General features: G+C 45.3%; 1 protein-coding gene across 3 annotated transcripts in view; it reads left to right on the top strand.

The window, feature by feature from the left end:
* Positions 1 to 7,898: 7,898 nt before the first annotated feature.
* The window catches only part of TM7SF2 (transmembrane 7 superfamily member 2), a 68,163-nt gene continuing 63,930 nt past the window's right edge, over positions 7,899 to 12,131 (top strand). Inside the window, exon 1 of one of the 3 annotated variants that reach the window (XM_085887801.1) lies at positions 7,899 to 8,054. The gene's annotated coding sequence lies outside the window, so the exon portion shown is untranslated. The remainder of the gene's footprint in view (positions 8,055 to 12,131) is intronic. The other 2 variants (XM_085887799.1, XM_085887800.1) reach the window with 2 other exon arrangements.

Genomic DNA, 12,131 nt, shown 5'->3' with positions numbered 1-12,131 from the left:
CGCAACTTAAACTTGTAAACATTGTAAATAAAACTTCCAGTATATACAGTGAACTGTGTGCTGTGTTAAAGACGACTTCTGTGTTGATCTCCTGTCTTTTGGATCGGTTCCCCAAATGGGGGCCCACAATGTTGTTGGATACCAGGCCCACAAAAAGTGAATCCGACCCTGTATGATGTCAAGGCACTGGTATGCCCATTGTTGGAGTACAGCACTATTGCCTGGCACCCTAGATTACTGGTGGACATCGATATAGTTGAGAAGGTTCAGACGAGCTACAAGGATGAGGATTTCCCATGCTCCGTGAACTTTCCTCTCCAGAGAGACTCCAGCATTTTAATATGCATTCACTTTTATACTAACATAGTCATATGACTGAAGTAGAAGTAGACGAATAGACCTTTCAGAGGTCCAGGCGGATTGGGGTTCAACGGACATGTTCTGATCATCGGAAAGGTTGCAAATCAATAATATTCTCAGCATTTTGCTCATATACTTGAGTGGGCACGAAACTAGGATCGTTCGTTTCCAGCGAAACTCTGCCAGGCACACTCTCCAAATTGCGAGGTGCATCATTTTGTCGTTCACATTCCTTCATGTCTCCTGTTATGGCCGTGTGTCGGGTGAATATGGTGGTTTCCCTGCCATCCGGATCGCGGACATGGGCATACTGCGGATTCGCTTGAAGGAGTTCCACTTCGTCGAGGAGTGGTTCCGTCTTACACTGGCGCACGTCTTATAAGGAAGATAGGTCCAGGCATGCATAGCCAAGTCACTACCAAACGACCAGTCGTAGAACGACAAGCAAAATTAAACAGTCTTACATGGTTGCTGTTAGCGTTAGTTGCTGATGACAAGAGAGATTAATCGAGTGCAACACATCAGGCAAAACCATTTGCCAACACTTGGTCATCAATTCATGTGACCTCAGGACCATAGTGATCACCTTCCAGACTGCTCTGCTGTAACGTTCTGCTTTTCCGTTACCCTGACGATTATAGCTAGTGGTTCTGCTGCCGGCAATGCCTTCATGTGTAAGGAATTCACGGAGCTCTCTGCTCATGAAGGAGGGCCCACAGTCCAAATGAATGTAGGCGGGCATTCCAAAGAGGGCAATAAGTTGGCAAAGGCAGTCAATGATGGTAGAGGTTGTCATAAACGCACACATAAAGGAACACAAAAGGGAATCTCGAGTACTCATCTATGATGGTGAGGAAGTATTGGTTTTTGTCAGTGTTTGTGAGAGGTCCTTTAAAATCCATATTAAGGTGTTCGAATGGCTGAGTGGCTTTTATGAGATGAGTCCTTTTTGGCTGATATAATCTAGGTTTGAACTCTGCACAGATTTTGCATGAAAAAAACTCATCTATCGCACATCTTCCACCGAGTGAGGCAGGTTTCTACATTTCATGACGTGTTACATACATGTGACTCCTGGATGGCATAGTGACTCATGAAGGTCAAGTAGTGAACAATGGTCCTGGCATGTGGATGAACAGTATGACCTCGAGGAGGTATCAGGTGGTATGCTTTCCTTCCTCAGACGATACATTGTATCAAAATCGAAGCAAGATAACTTCATGCACCAATGCATGATCTTGTCATTCTTCATCATACTTTTCTGTTGTTTGTCAACCACGTAGCCATCAAATCGCTGATCAGTCTTGAGTGTAAAGTGTTTCCCAGTCAGATAGTGTCTCCAATGACGCACAGTTTTAACGATTGCCCGAACTTCCTTTTCAACTGATGCATAATGCATCTCAGACCCCTGAAGAGTACGGAAGGAGAAGGCTGCAGGACACCCAGCCTGATTGAGTGTTGCAGCTACAGCAAACTCCGATGCACATCTCAAATTCAAAGGATATTGACTCATCGATTGCGTTTACGACTGATTCTTAAATGTGTCATTTGGGTTGCTGGAGCATTGTTTTTCAGGCCACTTCGAGATGGGGAAAGTTTTTGTCGCACAAAGGGGGTGGATCTTGCTTGAATAGTTGTGAATCCACTGAGAATAGCCGGTGAATAACCCAAGGATTCGGTGGAGAGACTTCATATTATGAGGCACATGTAGCTCTCACAGGGGATGGAGACATTCAGGATTAGGCCACATTTGACCATCTTCTACTACATAGCCCAGAATGCTGAGCCAAGTGGTCGAAAACACATTTATCTTCATTATAGCCAATGTTCTTCCGTTTGGCTGCTTTAAGAAACTGCTTCAGGTTATCGTGCTTGGTATGTGTCATGCCACAGACAGTCAGATTGTCTCGGTAAGCGAATGTTCCAGCAAGTTTTTCCTCCTCAATGAATTAATCCAAAATACGTTGGAAACAAGCCGTACCATCCGTGATGCCAAATGGGACTCGAGTGGACTGGCAGAGGCTTCCGCAAGATTTGAAGGCTGTGTATAGCTTGTTTTCATTCTTTATGGGCACTTGATGGTAGGTACTACGCAGATCGATGGTGCTAAAGATGTGCAATATTGAGCAATCTCATTGACTGTGTCGTCGATTCGAGGGAGCGGGTACCAATCAAGTAGCGTAAATCTGTTGATAGTGTCAGAATAATCAACCACGAGTCCTTTATTGTGGTTTTCATCCTTCGTGAGAACGACCTACGCATGCCATGGGGAATTACTCGGTTCAATGATTCCTTCATGTAACAGCCGCTGGGTCTCTTTCTCAATAAATTTGCCATCATCAAAGCTGTACCGGCGTGACCTGGAGGCAATAGGATGACATTAGGCAATCAGATTAACAAATAGTTACGGAGGGTCAACACATAGGGTGATCAGTCCGCAAATAATGAGAGGAGGCAGATTCCCACTGTATTTTAATGTAACACTGTCATGCTGTTGTTGAAAATCTTGCCCAAGGATAACGTCTACACAAAGCTCAGGAAGTAGAGACAATCGCACATCTTGGTAGTTCTGTCCCTTTAAAGTTCGATTGACTCTGCAGAATCCAAGCATTTTTGTTGAAAGAGATGCCGAGGCCATAGAAACAGCATTGCCCATATGGTAAAACTTAAGGGAATGTCGTCCGATAAGCTCCGGATGAATGAAGCTTTCAGTACTTGAATATCGATGAGAATGAATGAAGGAACACTGTCCATGAGGCCACCAGCTTCAATCCCGATGATGACAACTTTCGACACTGCTTTGAATAACGCCGGAGGAGTGGCTGTGGATGTTGCAGAGGCAAGGTTCGGGCGACTCACTGAAGCTGAGGCAGCATCAGAAACTGAGGAAGTTGGTGACGAATGGCAGACTTTCACAAAATGTCCCTTCTTGTGGCACTTGTTACATGTGGCCTTACATGCAGGACATCTTGAATGAAGATGTTTTGAGTAACCATAAAAGAAGCATTTCCTGCTGACAGCAGCAGATGCAGATGAGCAGTCAGATGAGTCCTCAATAGCACTTTTCGGGTCAGAAGCAGTGGCACTGAACGATAACCCCGAAGGCACACTGTATAGCTTGGAACTCTTTTACCCGAATCTAAAGCCCTGGCCTGATCAAACATAGTCGCCAACTCTCATGTCTTATTTTCCAGGAGACGTTGACGGAACAACGAGGATTGCAGGCCACTGATGAATGAGTCTCTGATGGATTCTTCTTGGTGTTGAGCGGCGGTCATGGCCTTAAAGTTGCAGTCTTTACTTAAAGTCTTTTAAGCCCGTCACTATTTGCCGAAGGATTCGTCAACTTGTTGGCGATGAGTAGCTAGGAGATGGTGGGTGAAAATCTTAATAAGTCAGCTTTATGTACAAAGCCTCCAATATCCCAATGGCGTTCTCATATGTAGTGCAGTCCACAACACTCTCATAGATCCTTGGTGTGACAAAATTTATCAGAACACATAGTTTGTTCAGTTCTTCAGGGGGAAGTACGGAAAGGTCACAAAGTCTGACCAGCAATAGCGAAGGATTCTCCGAAGAGACCTTGTTCCAAAGGAATTAAGTCTCTGCCTCAGATCCCTGGCCAGAGTCCAAGTCTCACATCTGAAGAGCAAGGCTGGAAGCACCAAGGACCTGAAGACTCAGACTTTCGCCCTCCTGCACAGGTACCGACAGTGCCACACTCCATGATCCAGTGAATCTTTGACTCCCCAGGCCCGACCCAGTCATCAATTGACCTCTAGCTCACAGCGAGCAGAGAGATGAATATCACGGCCAAGGTAAATGAATCTCTCCGTGACCTCAACATCCTCACCACAAACAGGTACAAAAAATTTCAAAACACATCGTTTGTTCAGTTCTTCAGGGGGGAGTACGGAAAGGTCAGGTCAGGTATGGGAGCATGCACCGGAGCAGCGCGTCACTGCGTCCATTTTCCATGTCCGTGCAAGCTCTGAAAAGTGTAGATGCCAGTACACACCCCTGATGAACTCCAGTAACAATTGGAAATAAGTCAGAGATGGTATCATCACTTCTCACAGCACTCTCAGTACCAGAGAAGAGTTCAGACATCAGATTGATCAGTTTTGGTGGCACCTTACGAAGAACAAGAATCCTCCAGAGGGCATCCCGATTCACTGCATCAAACGCTTTACAGAGATCAACATAAGCTGCAAGCAACCCCTTCCGAAACTCTTGTTTGTGTTCTATGAGGACCCGAATGGCAAGGATACGGTCAATCATTGACCTCTTTGGTGTAAATCCCGACTGATCTTGGTGGTGGTGCTCAAGCAGATGGTGGCAGACCCGATCAAGAATTATTCGAACAAAGATCTTGTCCGGCACTGAGAGCACCGTCACCCCTCGGTAGTCGTTGCAGTCCTGGCGATCACCCTTCCCTTTCCAGAGAGGAACAACAAGGCTCCTCTTCCAGTCAGTTGGGATGATGCCTGTTTCAGGCAGAGCACAGAACTGCATGTAATGACTTGAATACAGCATTTGCACCAGCCTTGAGAAGTTCAGCATGGATGCCACAGATCCCAGGAGCTTTACCCCATTTCAACCGGTTCACCGCAGCCCGTGTTTCCACAAACGAAGGTGGATCCTGAAAAGTCTTAAACCAGTGTTCCCATTCCTTAACAGCCGAGCTCGACTTTGTATCTGTATCTGGACGTTCTGGTCTGAGCAGCCGATCCATAGTGAGTCTTGTGTTGATTAAATTGAAGCAGAAATCGACGAGTGGACCATTCAGCAGGCTTGAATCAACACAAGAATGGCGAGTGGGATCTGCAACAATAAATAGGAGAAGAATAAGCAAAGTACAAGTCATCAAAACCGTCACACAATCATACCGTCACAATGACAAAACTCAGAAAAATCGAACACACAACTACGTCAATGGTCCAAACGTCAAAGTGTTCATCTTCTTTTTCCATTTAAGGGCAGAGATCTCGGAGTATTATCGCACCGAGGGTTTCCATGGATTCAATCAGGATGGAAAACACCTGTCCTCTTGCCAGAATACGCACACCTGAGTTGGCACTGATTTGCACCAGCCTTGAATGTCTCCTCGCTGGAAGCGTCAACCACAACCCGAGGAAGAGACCACCAGAAACGGATGGTCTCCTCGAAGTGTTGATCCTTGCTCGGTGGATGATAAAGCATATTGATCGTTGCCTCTTGTTGGTTATGGAGACGAGACATGTACACCAGGTTAGTGTGGATGCGGTGCAGCATTGTGACTTTCGAGACTGCACAACGATGTTCGAGAGTCTTCCACTGTTGTTTTGACCATGGCAGACACTCCCATGTGACTGCCTGGAGTTGTTGGTCTTTGCACTGACTCCACATTATCGATGTTCCAAAGCATGGGCCCTCGAGCTGCAGCACCGGTTTCTCTCAGTGGGCAGTACTACACATGAGGACTGATAGGATGGCCTAGGCCCGAGAGGTATTCACACTCAACCTCTAAGCTGTCCAGCCAAGGTTCGAATCCCGACCCAGCTATAAATTGCAGGCAGGGTGATTCATCAATGTGTGTGGGTGATGCTGTCCCTCGGATGGATGTTAAACCGGCATTAATAATTAATTGGTGGATGATTAAATAAAGATCGGTAGGCGAGCTATCGCCAGCACCATGGCCAAATTACAAATTCCGTCTCGAACGTACAGAGGGCACTGCATCAAGAGCACAGCCACATCCTCAGCCAATCATGCAACCATGCAGTCTTGGGTGTTGCATAACCAATAAGAAGAAGATCCACAATCAATGGACTCCATTCACTTTTGGAGACATGATAATGATGATTAATGATGATGATGATGATGATGATGATGATGATGATGATGATGATGATGATGATGATGGTCGCGTGTGTTGGTTTATTTTTACCTACTAGTGCGGACCCATACGTGCGTGGCCGTACGTGAAAAAAAAAGAAAGAAAGAAGAATTGTGACATCATAGCACCGTGTCCTGTCATTGGTTTGGTAAATAAATGGCCATAACTTGGGAACCGCTTGTCTGATTAATATCAAACCTTGAAAAGACACATACTGAGGTCCCCAGCAATATACCTGGTAAGTTTCAATTAGATGGGACCAGTGGTTGTCGAGAAACAGCGGTAACAGACAGACAGACAGACAGACAGACAGACAGACAGACAGACAGACAGACAGACAGACAGACACAGAGATTGCTGGAATTATAGATAGACTAGTACGTGCCCGTAAAAAAAAAATTCAAACCGCGAGCAACAAACAACAACCACACAGGCCGTTTCTTCGCTTTCGCGTGCCCATACGTGCATGGCCCGGAAGTTCGCATATTATTCGCAGTTCCGATTATTCACAATTTAGTTTTAATAACCAATTATTCAAATAGCGCCAACATATTTTACCTTTTCGCAATGTCGTGGCAAGGAAAAACAAAAAGAGAAGAGAAAAATTTTTTTACTTCCTGGTTCGGAGCATACCAGCACTCTGATGTTACCGAAATTTATACACCGTCTAATATGAAAACAATCATAACTTGGGGCATTGTGTTTATCTATAAATGCGCATAAGAAATCGAGAAATTATTAGAATACACGAAGTCATCACTCTCCGGAAGCCCTACGTTGTAACCCGTAATGGGGAACGCGACTGAGCTTCCCTTCCTCCATCGGCCACGCCCACGCAACAACGTGTCTTGTCATTGGTTGGTAAATAAATGGCCATAACTTGGGAAGCACTTGTCCGATTAATATCAAAGCTTGAAAAGGCACATCCTCAGGTCCCCAGCAATATACCTGGCAAGTTTCAATTAGATGGGACCAGTGGTTGTCGAGAAACAGGGGTCACACACACACACACACACACACACACACACACACACACACACACACACACACACACACACACACACACACACACACACACACACACACACACACACACACACACACACACACACACACACATTGCTGGAATTATAGATGGATAAATATCATTGCACAGCAGATTCATATGCACTTTCATGGTCTTCACGGTTTGGGCTCGGCCCTTATACAGTTGTTTTGGCCATGATGGTGAATTTAGCGGTAGTACATTCAGAAGTTTTTTTTAATTAAGTGTCGTCGACCTTCTTGTTCGCCACTTCATGGTGAAACTGCGGAACACATTTATTTCCAATCAATAAACGGAGAATTAGCTTGTCAAATAAATTTCGTGAAATTTTGTCAGCATAAAATAATTTCAAGTCAGACGTAAATAACACGGAAATAAACACGCTTTTAATTACAAAACCGAAAAAAGCAAAATTTATCTGAGAACAAGTATGTATATCCACTTAATATATGCTTTGGCCTTGTTTAATCATTTCGCAAGCAATAAACGTCTTGCCCTGACAGGAAATAATTATTTAATATTGAGGAAATTCAATCGGTGTGAACATGAACGGGTATCAGTCAGCCAGCCAATGGGGATACAGCAAGCACATCGTTGACGAGCACGCGTGACAAAGTTTGTCGACGTCGAAAGAGCACGTGACCGCGTGAAACCAATCATATCGGTGCTTTGCTTCCATTTGGCCAATCAGCACGGTGCGCTGTGGGGTGGTCGTAACGGCCTTTCTGAAGAGACGTTTGATTATTCAATTTTGAAGATAGCTTGTTGAAGGTAGGTTAAAGTTAACAGCTTTATGTTTGACAAATTAATTAGATAGGCCTGCACCATGCATTAAATGAACTGGCGCCTTTTATAAGAAGTCCTTGTTTTGAAAAAAAAAAAAAAGAAGCTTTTTGAGGGAGGTTTTTTTCTATGGATTCTTTCCCGTTGCGTAAACATGCTTTTATATCGATTTTTTTATTTTAAATTTATTTGGTGTTTCTGATTTTTGTTATTGAAATATTCATGTTGTTGAAGTTTAACAGAACAATAACATTATCAATGACGGGTCATTATATGCACAATTGTAGGCTTCCATGAACCCTTTTCATTTGAGGACGTGGGGATTTAAGTGACATTCCGGTATAACGAGTTTTACGCTGAGGTAAACAGCTTGGTAAATTCGACTCCGATCAAAATGTTCAGACTGTGAGGTAAAACATCGATTGGAAGTATAATATATATAATATATATTATACAAATTATATTTATTATACCGTTATGAAATAATCTTGAGGATATTACATTCGGACAATGTATCATGTGGGGTCTGGTATTGTGGTGGAGTCTGCGGGCCTACGGGGAAGGGCATGGTGGTGTGGGAGTGGTCGGAGTGGTCATCGTATCTGCAAGGGATATAAGGTGTGCGCGCCGCCTGAGGCGTCGTAGGAATGCAGTAGTCGAACGCGGCCTGTGCGTGTGCATACGTAATAAAGGAGAGCCGCGGGCAGAGTACGCCCGCGCTCGCGCTTGTGCGACACAGCCCAGCTCGACTGTTCCTCCGCTCGTGTCTGCCTGCTAAGCATCTCCCATTCAGTACATTACAGGTATCACAAGTCTTTCTTGTACAAAAAAAAGAAGATATTGGCAAGAAGTGGAACCAAGAGAACCTTGGTTGCCAGGGCAACCAATATAAAACCTGAAATAGCAATAAATGAAAATAATTTAATTCTTGCAACCTCTGAAAGCAGGTTGTGTTTCGTCGTAATACTTTATCAAGAAGAAATATTGCACATTGAGATGCATGGATGGAGGATATTGAAGGTGTATGATCCCAGGAATCTGATGGTAGGAATCTTAAACAGATCAGGAGCTGCCAAGACATTATGTTTATCGGAAAATGTATCTATGATGAATCACACAGTGACCGGACGGGACAAAAAAACACCAATCGCAACCATGGAGCAGCAACGACACGTCACTGATAAGGCAAACAAATAAAACTTTTAATCAGCTACATATTTCTGGGTAGGGGTTTATTCATTAATCAAAGTTTTTTTTCAGTCTGAACACTGATTATAGTCATATTTATCGGCTGTTCTTGGCATAATGATTCACTCTATATTGGGTCCCTTTGTTACCTAACCTTCCCCCATCCCCCATCCCTTCCTATGGTGGGACTGCCAAAGGGCTCATTACCTCAACCACCAAAGGTGGTGAGCTTATGTTTTCACCCCTGTCTGTTTGTCTGTGAGCCACATAATCTCAAAAGTTATGGACGGATTCGGGCAAAACCTAGTGGACAGGTTGGGTGTGTGACAAGGACGAAATGATTACATTTTGGTGAAGATCCAGATCTGAAAACGAGAATTTTTAAGTGATTCTTCACCATTGATAGATGGGGCCAAAACAATAGACAGCACGATATCTCAGAAACTTATGGACGAATGACAAAACTTGGTGGATGAGTTGGGTAGGTGACAATAACAAGCCAATTTGATTTTTATTAAGGTGTGGATGCACGTCCGGCCCATCAATGGGATACAAAACAAATGATTCAGCATGGCGGAGGTATACGCCCTACCGAGTGCCGTTCGGGTTATGGATGTGTTTGCACTTCGTTGATCAAGTGAACATTTCACAAGGAGGGCCCTCATTCTCCTTGGTGTGAAGAGGAATAAATGATCCTGCAGTTCCCAACCACAGAACTCTCATTTTAACTGCCACCAGAAAATCGAGTCAGAGGCCTTTTAGCTCCACTTCACTTGGTTTGATACAAAGTGCTATTACGAAAAAAAACAAAAAAAAAACTGGCTGTTATTAATGAAATGACATCATTTTGATTATATGATAATCGTACTATCTATCTATAATTCCAGCAATGTGTCTGTGTCTGTGTCTGTGTCTGTGACCGCGGTTTCTTGACAACCACTGGTCCGATCTAATTGAAACTTGCCAGGTATATTGCTGAGGACCTGAGTATGTGCCTTTTCAAGGTTTGATATTGTTACGGCTGTGGAAATTCGCAGAAAACCATAAAGGTTCCGTAGTTCAGTTGGATCGATAAGTCTGTGTTCAGTTAGATTTCCCCACCGTTGTTTAATGCGAATTATTCATGTCACAGGACTGTGATCCTTTGAGATAGCTGTTTGTCTTTACTATCGTTATTTTGGACCAACAACCACATCTCCACCACCATTACAACAACCAACACAGCTCCACTTCACCACAACGCCAACCACGCCACCAACGCCACAACCATGATCGCCTCTACCGCCAACCACCTAACCACCTTCGCCGCTACGCCAGCTATCAACTCCCTTCTTCTCCACGGACACATTACAACCCTCTCTCCGCATTCATTAAATGCGCGAGTAAAAGGAAACCCAAGGAACTTCGATGGCGTGCAGATTTTTCCTGTCTAATATTCCCGCCTGTTTTCTCCACACTTGGTGTGGGGGAGGGGCGAGGCAGATCATTTGCCGTTGGTCGGTTCGTGGAATGAGGCGCTGGGAACTGAGGAACGCCCCTTTTCGGTAACCTTCTCGCACGAGCTGGAACGGGGGTGGAGCAGAAAACGGGGAGGAGCAAGGGGTTGGACCCCAGGGGATATAAGGGCGTGCAGGACGCCAGGTCTGGCAGCTCGTGTGGTTTGCTTCGTGCGTGGTTTTCTTCGTGGTGGCAGCGGAGCTCGTGTGTTTTTTCGTCGAGCCTTTTCTGGTCGGGTGATTGCTGCTGCTTCGTGGTGGTTCGAGCTCCGGGTGCCTTCCCTCTGGGTGCCAAGTCGTAAGGGTTGAGTGCGGTGGTCCAGCGTCGAGGCTCGCACGAGAGGAGAGTGCCGGAGAGAGCTCGCCGATCATCGCACCACGAGGGTGCAGGTAACCAGCGTCGGTCTCGTGGGGCCCATTCGATCAGCCAAGTCCCACGCCATAAAGGCCCACGGGCCCAGTCTGACCCCCCTGTCTATGGGGGTGGTCTAATCCTTTTCTTTTTTCTTTCCAATGAATGTTGGTGGCGCCGTGTCCAAAAGTAAAACTGTTCAGTGACTGTACGTTAATAATAACTTACTGCTTATATTCGATTGTAATGCTTTTGCTTTGTCTGTATACGTGATTGCTTTTGTCTCTTTGCATACGTGTATGATTATTTCATTGCCTTGCCTGCATACGTGTTGTGTGTAAATTATAAATAAATGTGCTTGGTTCAAATGTACCCCGTTCGTTGCGTCATTTTCTCCCTATTGGAAATGCCATCTTGCATCGTGGAATAAATAGTTGGGGTTGTTAACTACCCGGTAAATAGAATCGGATCCGGCGAGGTCGGGCGATAATACCCGCTCTGTTATCACTGCAGAATGGAACGAACCGCTTGGGCGGTTCATGTCCCAGCCGACCTGCGCCGTGGTACGGTCTCCCGGTTAGCTATCCGCGCGGGTACTTAGGTATAGCGAGATTCGGCGATTGACCCTATCCTGCACGGGTAGAAAATTGGCTAGGCCGTGGTGGGGTTGAAGACCCACCCGTGGCGGTTCCGGCGTTGTTCCGGAAGGTCACGACTGAATTGTCCGTCCGGTGGGCAAGCTGCTACTATTAGTGGAAAGCGGCAGTTCGCACGCCGGCGAGCGCGAATTCGTAACACTGGTGTCCGGGAGTGAGATTCGAATCCACCCCGCCTCCAAACTAAATTAACGGAACCGGACCAAGGGTGAGTGGAGCAACCCTCCGTGCTCCATCAAATTCGAGCAATTTAAATTAACTCCGAGAAACAAGATGGCTTTTCAAGGCGACCGGGAACAGGGAGTAATAGATATGTGTATTGATGTTGGATCCATGGCCCGGGACCGTTCTTATCACCCCACCACTAATGGTA

Source organism: Eptatretus burgeri, chromosome 7 (genome assembly GCF_056783735.1).
Source record: "Eptatretus burgeri isolate ZD-2024b chromosome 7, Ebu_testis_v1, whole genome shotgun sequence".
NCBI classification, from domain to species: Eukaryota; Metazoa; Chordata; class Myxini; order Myxiniformes; family Myxinidae; genus Eptatretus; species Eptatretus burgeri.
The sequence above is the reverse complement of the archived record's forward strand: the minus strand, read 5'-3'. Positions and strand labels throughout refer to the sequence as shown.